Source organism: Dasypus novemcinctus, chromosome 8 (assembly GCF_030445035.2).
Source record: "Dasypus novemcinctus isolate mDasNov1 chromosome 8, mDasNov1.1.hap2, whole genome shotgun sequence".
Taxonomy (NCBI): domain Eukaryota; kingdom Metazoa; phylum Chordata; class Mammalia; order Cingulata; family Dasypodidae; genus Dasypus; species Dasypus novemcinctus.
The window spans coordinates 103,904,490-103,913,064 of NC_080680.1; the positions used below are offsets into that span (position 1 = coordinate 103,904,490).

Here is an 8,575-nt window from a genome sequence, read left to right on the forward strand (position 1 = left end):
ATAAAAGATTCCAAAATTCTCAAATTTCTGCCTTTCAGGATTTGGCACACTTTACCAACACACCATAATAAATTTATGTATTTTCTAAGATAGGTCTAAACACCTTTATGGTAAGTATTTTTTTCTTGGCATTAAAGTATCTAGAAAATGTACCTATCTGCTAAATTTCTCTTTTCTGGTGCCAAAAAGAAGTCTGTTTTTTCATCCCTATGTAAGCCCTGCAGACATTCTTTTCCCCTGAGTGCCCTTGTCTCTAGGAAAATTATACCCACCTTGAGTTCCTTCTATTTCATAATTTCTAGACCCTATTCCATGTTGGGCATGTTTCATTCTATCCTAATGACCCTGAAGTGTGTGAATCCCAGGACTCAGGGGAGAATCAGCCTAGTCCACCTAGAGCCTGACTTTCATGTTTTTACTGTATAGTCAGCTGTATAGTCAGCTGAGTGTGATTTTGTACTGAGGCTAGGAGTGATTTGGACCTTAGGATGTGTTTTACTTGAAAAGCGGCTAAGAGATTACAGGAGAGGAAAATCAGGCATAAGAGAAAGAAGGAGATCGGGATCTCTTTTTAAAATTGAGTCTTCCCAAATGAGCCCTGGTACACAATGAATTAGTTTTATATTGCTGTCATAACAAATTGCCACCCACTTGGAGGCTTAAAACAACACAAATTCGTTATTTCACAGTTCTGTGGGTCAGAAGTCCAGGTTGGTTCTGTTGGGTCTGACAAGAAATTTGGTGGGCTCAGTTTAAGTCTCACAAGGCCAAAATCCAGGTGTCAGTGGGCTGCATTCCTTATTGGGGTCTCTTGGGGAAGAATCTACTTCTAGGCTCATTCAGGTTGTTGGGAAAATTCAACTCCATGAGACTGTAAGATGGATGTCCCTATTTCCTGGCTGGCTGCCAGCCTGGAGTCATTCTTAGCTTCTAGAAGTCACCTGCATTCCCTGGCATCCTTCATCTCCAAATCCAGCAGCAGTGGGTTGTGTCCATCTCATACTTTGAATCTCTCTGGCCTCCCTTGCTGCTGTATCTCTCCTGCCTCCTTCTGCCACATCTCTCTCCCAGTGGCCAGAGAAATTTCTTTCTTTTAGTGGCTTCTGGTGATTAAATTGGCCCCACCCAGGTAATCCAGGATAACCTCCCTATTTTAGGAGCCAAATCCTTAATTACACCTTCAAAATTCCTTTGTCCATGTAGTGTAACATATTTCATGGAGCCAGGAATTAGGGCATGGGCATCTTTGGGGACCATTATCTATCACACTTGTAAGATCTATCATCGTTGGTGTTTCTGAATCTTGGATTTCATTTGAGGTACAGCATACTTGCTCAGTTGATGCCTTATGATTTTGTCTAACTTGTTTTATGAGGCAGTACAGTGGTTACAAGCAGACTCTGGAGTCAGACTGCCTGGATTTGAATCCCAGAATCTCCACTTATTAGCAATGAAAATTTAGGAAAATTACTTAATTTCTCTCTCTCTCTTTCCTTATCAGAGAATTGGTGCCAAAACATACTACCCACCTTGTAAGATTGCTGTGAGGATTAAATGAGCTAATTCATGCAAAGCACATTAAAAAGAGTTTAACACATAATCAAAGCTAATACGCATGTTTTCTTTATAATTATAGATACCTTTAATTTCCAAGTAGATGATAAGAGCTTTGAGGACAGGGATTGCATCTCCCACTTAGAATTTAATATTTTAGTGCAGATAAAAATACGTATCAACTTTTCCAACACAAGAATTTTGATGAGTATCTTGATGTTCCAGGTAATATCATGCTGGCATTCCCTGCTTCTTGATAGGTATGTGCCTTCATTTAGCAGGGGTGCTATAACAATATACCACAAACTTATTGGCTTAGCAACAGGAATTTATTGGCTCATGGTCCAAAATCAAGTCCAAAATCAAGGTAGTGGTAAGCCATGACTTCTCCACAGTCTTTAGTATTTTAATGGTGACTTACTGGCACTCAGTCCATGTGTTTCTATCACATAATGACTGTCTTTTTCTGTCTCGTCCTATGGCTTGTGAGCTCATGAAAAAATTTCCTTTTCTTATAAGGACTGCAGTCATTCAGGATTAAGGCCCACCTTGATTCAGTTTTACCTCATCTAAAGAGGATCTTTGAAAATGTGGCCAGTCTGGAAGCCAAACTCAGCATGTAAATGTGTTGCCTTCCCCACAGAGTGGGACGTGACTCCCGGGGATGAGCCTCCCTGTGACGCTGAAGGATTACTACCAAGTACCAGCTGATGATGTACTAGAAAATGACCTTGAATAAAAAGGTCAACTTGGACCAGCAGAATATCTCAATCTATATATAATACCAGGAGTTAAAAATGCTTTTTGACCTGAATAAAAGGGGGAAATGGAAAGGACAAATGAGTTTATATGGCTATGAGTCTCCAAAAAGAGCTGGGAGGTTATCAGAGGGGTTGCCCTTATGCACACCTGAGCAGAGTCCCAGAGACAGATAAAGTAAACACAACCCCAGATATTGGTTCTTCTGAGGGCTACAGAGACCCCCAGGTTCTATGGTCATGGCAGATGGAGTTCAGTGCCATCTTGTTGGCCCTACTTTGGAGTTTGTGTTTCTGTGTAATGGAGCTGGACTCAGATGTGATCTTTGTCCACAAGACTCTTCTGTTACTTTTACTGGGACTGTAGCTGTTGCTGGGGTTTAATGTATACCCAGGGGATCTGAATCTCTAGACTGACCATGTGATAGCCAGGCCCTGAGCCTCAACAGACTTGCAACTTCTACACTGTGGTTTATTGGACTTACCCCACTCATCTAACATGGAGATGAAGAAGGTCAACCACCACACCAGGGAGCCAAGAGTGCCTACAACTGAAAGCAGGAGAATTGCATCCAGCATCCATGTGGAATCTAATCCCCCTCTTGATCTAGATGTGGAGTGGACACAACCATTCTAAGGTCCACAGGATGGAGGAATAGAGTATGGTTTAGAGTGGACTTACTGATATTCTATTCATGAACTATTGTGATTAGTAATTGAAAAAAATGTGGCACTGATGTGGAGAAAGTGGCCATGGTGGCTGCTGGGGGTAGGGAGTGGGAGGAAGAGATGTGATATGGGGGCATTTTCGGGAGTTGGAGTTGTCCTGGGTGGTGCTGCAGGGACAGTTACCAGACATTGTATGTCCTCCCATGGCCCACTGGGTGGACTGTGGAAGAGTGTGGGCTATGATGTGAACTATTGACCACGAGGTACAGTGGTGCTCAGAGATGTATTCACCAAATGCAATGAGTGTCTCATGATGATGGAGGAGGTTGTTGTTATGGGGGGAGGAATGGGGTGAGAGGGGTGGGGGTATATGGGGACCTCATATTTTTTGAATGTAATATTAAAAAAATCAATAAAGACAAAAAAAAAAAAGAAGAGAAATTCGCATTTATAAATGAGTCCACACTTAACAGGACCAGGAGCTAGGGCTTGAACATGTTCTTGCAGAGGACATGATTCAGTCTGCCACAGTGTGTGATTGGAAAATTATTTTCACATCTGAGCCTCTAGTCCCTTAATGTAAAGTGGGAATAATAATGCCTGACTCTGAAGCAACCCAGCTGACTAGAACACTATCTATCATCTACCTATCTATTGAAAGCTAGCAGCTTCCATTCTATTCCAATTAAACACCTTAGGATTCATTCCAGGTTTTTCCCTTTCCATATTTGAAAATCCATATCTCAATGGTGAGAAACCTGGTTTCCGTTATCCTCAACATGTTTACTTATTTGACTGTTCCCCTTCAATGTATTCAATGCCCCATAGTGTCCCTGATACCCACCCCCTCCCTGACATGAATACCCTCTTTACCCCCCTAGACTCCAAAACCCAGTGCAGATCTGCTGCTGTCCACCTGTGTACAAACCTTTCTAACCTGATTTGGGTTCCAAGTCACCATGCTAAGCTTCACAGAAGCTGTCCTCCACTCTGCTAAATTCCCACATCCTCATGCCAGACCACATCTCCCCATCACCACTTCACAAAGTTGCCTATCTTTTTTGGCTCTAACAGATGCCTTCTGGAGTGAATTTTCAGGGAAGAAGGTAAAAGAAGGTGAATCCCTCCAGAGTTCCCCAGAAAGATGATGTAGAGTATACCTCAGATTGTTCTCTCTGAAGATCAAGAGAATTGGGGATGTTTACCTACCTTATTAGTTGAAGTTTGCTATTGGGGCATTCACTCTCTTTCACTTCTAGCCTTTACTGCCCATGGGCTGAGGATTCTCCTTGGCTAGAGAAAGTGTTCAGACAGAAATATGTATGCGTTTGAGTAAGGAACTTTTGGTGTATAAAGGAAACTCTTCACCAAGCAGCATATGGCCCCTTGGGTGGGCTGAGAGGACGTGGATGGGTCACCAGCAGTATGTGCTACAGATGGAAACAAGCCTGGCATCTTGGAACAAAGTCATGGCTGGAGTTTAGTGAGATAGGGGACAGTGGTGGGAGATGAGGTTGGAGATGCAGGTAAGGGCCAGTTTGTACCTGATAAGAGTTTGAATCTATACTAAGGTCAGCGGACGAACAATTGGAGTACTTCACACAGAGAAGGGACATGATCTAATTTGTGCTCATAGACACCACTCTGGGATCTGTGTGGAAATGAATTGTAGGAATATAAAAATGGAAAAAGAAACAGGAAAACCAATTAGGAATCTACTGCAGGGGTTAAGACAATGGATCTTGGTGTCTTTAACCAGGGGGATAATGATGGAGCCCAAGGTCTGAACCCCGATGCAGTATTGCTTAAACAATTGTGGCACAGTTTGAGACCCACCAGAGCAACTCATAGTTTTTAAAGCTAGATTGAGTCCTAAGGGATATGTGATAAAACTACACATTTTAGAGCCAAAAAGGTTAACATTCAGTATGAAGCAAATTGTCCAAGGTTCCAAAGTAAGTTGGGGACGGAGCTGTGATTAGACCCTGAGTGTCTTGACCTCTAGTTCAGTACTGCTCTTGACTTCTAGTTCAGAGTTGGCCCTTGTCAAATAGTTCAAGAAAGTATTCCTCACAAAATGCAGAGAATTTTTGTGGCTGAGAAAAGAAGATATGTGTTAAGGGTTTTACTAGGTAAGATAAGAGCATGGACCCAAGGACAAGAGGGCCTGTTTTTAGGTGTCAGGGAGATGAAACTGAAGGGAAAGAACTTCTCAGAAACATGCCAGAAAAAGCAGGATTGGTCTACCCTGATGTCACTGGGGTGGTCTGGCAAATCTGGGGCTGGTCCCCTAACAGGCATCAGCCATGAGCTCCTAGGAGGACAAAGCTTCTCATGTGTCCTTGGAAAAATCATAAGGCAGGTTGAAGTCACAACAATATTGTTCATTCATATCCCACTAATTTAGAATCTTCTATATTTAAGAGATATTATTTGTGATTCTAATGTATTATAAAGGCCAGAATAATAATAACATCAGTCCTTAGTAGTAACAGTACATTATCACATAAGGCAATCTTCTCTGACTTCACTCTTCACAAACTCCTTTACACATTGATATTGATTTAATTTTACTGTGTCTGTGTGAAATTCATACAGTTCAAATCTAAGGTCTGCCTGTGTGTGTGTGTGTGTGTGTGTGTGTGGTGTATGGACAGAATATACTGCTATATGTCAATTGCATTTACATATATTTCATTTTTCTGTTGTGAGATCTTTGCTCAGTTTAAAGGGAATTTATCCTTGTCTAAGTATATCTAATGAAGCAATAGACTTGATAGACCCATAGATATTTATCTGCATGAATTAATTTATATGAGAGACTTGTTCTCATTTATTTTCTCTTAGTGAAGGAGGAGGGAGCAGGTTGGTACATTGGTGAGTGTAGACAGATGGGGCAGGGAGAAAGGAAGGGAGATACCTTAGTTTGTCAGGGCTGCCGTAACAAACACCATGGACTGGTTGGCTTAAAGAACAAGAATTTATTGGTTCACAGTTTAGAAGGCTAGAAGTCCACAATCATCAAAGTGGCAAGCCATGTTTTCTCTGAACTCTGGGATGTTCTGGCTGTGGTTTGCTGGCAATCCATAACTCAATCTTTGCCTCTATCACATGGCCATCTGTTTCTTTCTGTCTCCTATTGTCTTCTACTACTGTATCCACAGTTTCTTGGCTTATAAGGTCTCTAGTCATGTTGGCTTAAGACCTACACTGATTCAGTTTGGTCTATCTTAATAGATCTTCCAAAATCTTGTTTACAAATGAATTCATATCCACTGGACCAGTGTTTAGGACTTGAACATGTCTTTGTGGGGATTATATTCAATCCACAACAGGAGATAAGAAGAGTAGAATGGGCAATAAGTTGCCTGCTTTGTAATGGTTCCATGGACTAGTTTTGTAAGTAGATCCCTGGGGCACATGGTAGAGAGGAAAGGGTAAGTATAAAAGAATAGCAGGAGAGGGTGGTGTTTCCTTCTCAGGTGAGTTCTCACCCTTTGGAGAGAAGTGTTTGCAGAAGGACTAAAAATCTGTTTTATGAGATAATTTGTGAGACCTAACTCACAATATGTCAGCTAGCTGTAGCTAATAACAAATCACACCTAAAATGCAATGATTTTAATAGATAAGCATGCTATTTCTCATTGTTCTATGAGTGGTTGGGCAGTTCTGCTGAATTTGGGTGATATTGGTCAGGCTGTTCCTTTGTTCTTCCTGGGGCTCACTCACATGTCTGGTGGTCAGCTGGCTATTGCCTAATCTAGGATTGCTTTGACTTGGTTGCCTGGCTCTGCTCTGCATGTCTTATCCTCCAGCAGGCTGGTCCAGACATGTGCTGACAAGCAGTTTTCTAAACCTTTGTTTACTTCAAATTTGTTCTTGCCTCACCAGACACATGGCCCAAGCCTACAGTCAGATAGGAAGGATGAGCTATTAATGTGGATGCAGGGAGGAGTGAAAAATAGGGCCTTGAGGGCAATGGGTCTACTGCATATAAACAATTATGCTTCAGGGTCCAGGTGCTAAAGAGTGATTCAGAGTTGAGGAGTGGAGCATTATTCTAATTTCTTCCTGGAACACAGCTTGGGTCTGATACAATGTGTATAGAAGGTAAAACATCAGGATTTGTGTCCTTGAGGAACTCTATTCTCATTACTGACCTGATGGTGGGAACATGTGATGAGATGAGTTATCCTGATGAGCAGAGCCTTCCTGATGTACCACTTTGGACCAGTAGTAGGAGTGATAAGCATTTGGAAGTGTATTTTGGAGGCCCCTGGGATGAATCATCATGGGCTGGGGCACAACATTCTCATTCAGGGTCTTGAGTGCCATGGTAATGGTGATCAACTGGTCCTAAGTGACTTTGTCACTGAATAGAAGTACAAGTATGAACTTACAATTGAGCATATGTTAGTGACACAGAAATCGGAAGGAGACATTAGATGGATGGGACTGAGGTTTTCCAATCATACAGGTGGGGAGCCTTTGGGATGATCAAAGTTGCATATTCATGCTCTGGAGACCTTAGTGTGGTGGAAGATAAGGACATTGCAGTTATATATATATATAAAGTTTCATGCAGGAAAAACATGCTACTACCTAGACTTCCTATTAATTGGAATAAGCTTTATTTCATGAATTCACAAGGCTTTTGGTCTCATCAATTTGAAATGAATAATACCTGCTCTTCCCCAAAGTTGCCTGAGGTGATCTCTGAAAATGGTTCGCTATTCCCTGGACCCAGAAAACCCCACAAAATCATGCAAATCAAGAGGTTCAAATCTTCATGTTCACTTTAAGAACACCCGAGAAACTGCCCAGGCCATCAAGGGTATGCATATTCGAAAAGCCACCAAGTATCTGAAAGATGTCACTTTACAGAAGCAATGTGTGCCATTCCGTCGTTATAATGGTGGTGTTGGCAGGTGTGCCCAGGCTAAACAGTGGGGCTGGACACAGGGTCGGTGGCCCAAAAAGAGTGCTGAATTTTTGTTGCACATGCTTAAAAATGCAGAGAGTAATGCTGAACTTAAGGGTTTAGATGTAGATTCGCTGGTCATTGAGCACATCCAGGTGAACAAAGCCCCCAAGATGCGCCGGCGAACTTACAGAGCCCATGGTCGGATTAACCCATACATGAGCTCCCCCTGCCACTTTGAGATGATCCTTACTGAAAAAGAACAAATTGTTCCTAAACCAGAAGAGGAGGTTGCACAGAAGAAAAAGATATCCCAGAAGAAACTGAAGAAACAAAAACTTATGGCTCGGGAATAACTTCAGCGCACAATAAATGCAAATAAAAGTTTAAAAAAACAATACCTGGTGGTCTTTTATTCGCATATCTTTGCAAAGAGGTGGTATGGAAGAGTAGGAAAATATTCTGCACTGTGAGAAGGCAGACTTGGATCAACATCTCAATGTTACTTCTTTATGGCATTTATCATAGGCAAATTGTCTGATTTTTCTACATCTATAAAATGGGAATAACTATATCTTTATCACAAGGTTGGCGGAAGGATTAGTAATAAAGCATGTTTTAACATGGCAGGTGTTATAAAAAATTGTAGTTGTTTTCATTGCAAAATATTTGC

At 41.7% G+C, this 8,575-nt stretch overlaps 1 pseudogene; it reads left to right on the forward strand.

Moving 5' to 3' along the window:
• Positions 1-7,674: 7,674 nt before the first annotated feature.
• On the forward strand, positions 7,675-8,265 carry LOC101439880 (large ribosomal subunit protein uL22 pseudogene; annotated as a pseudogene).
• Positions 8,266-8,575: the final 310 nt, after the last annotated feature.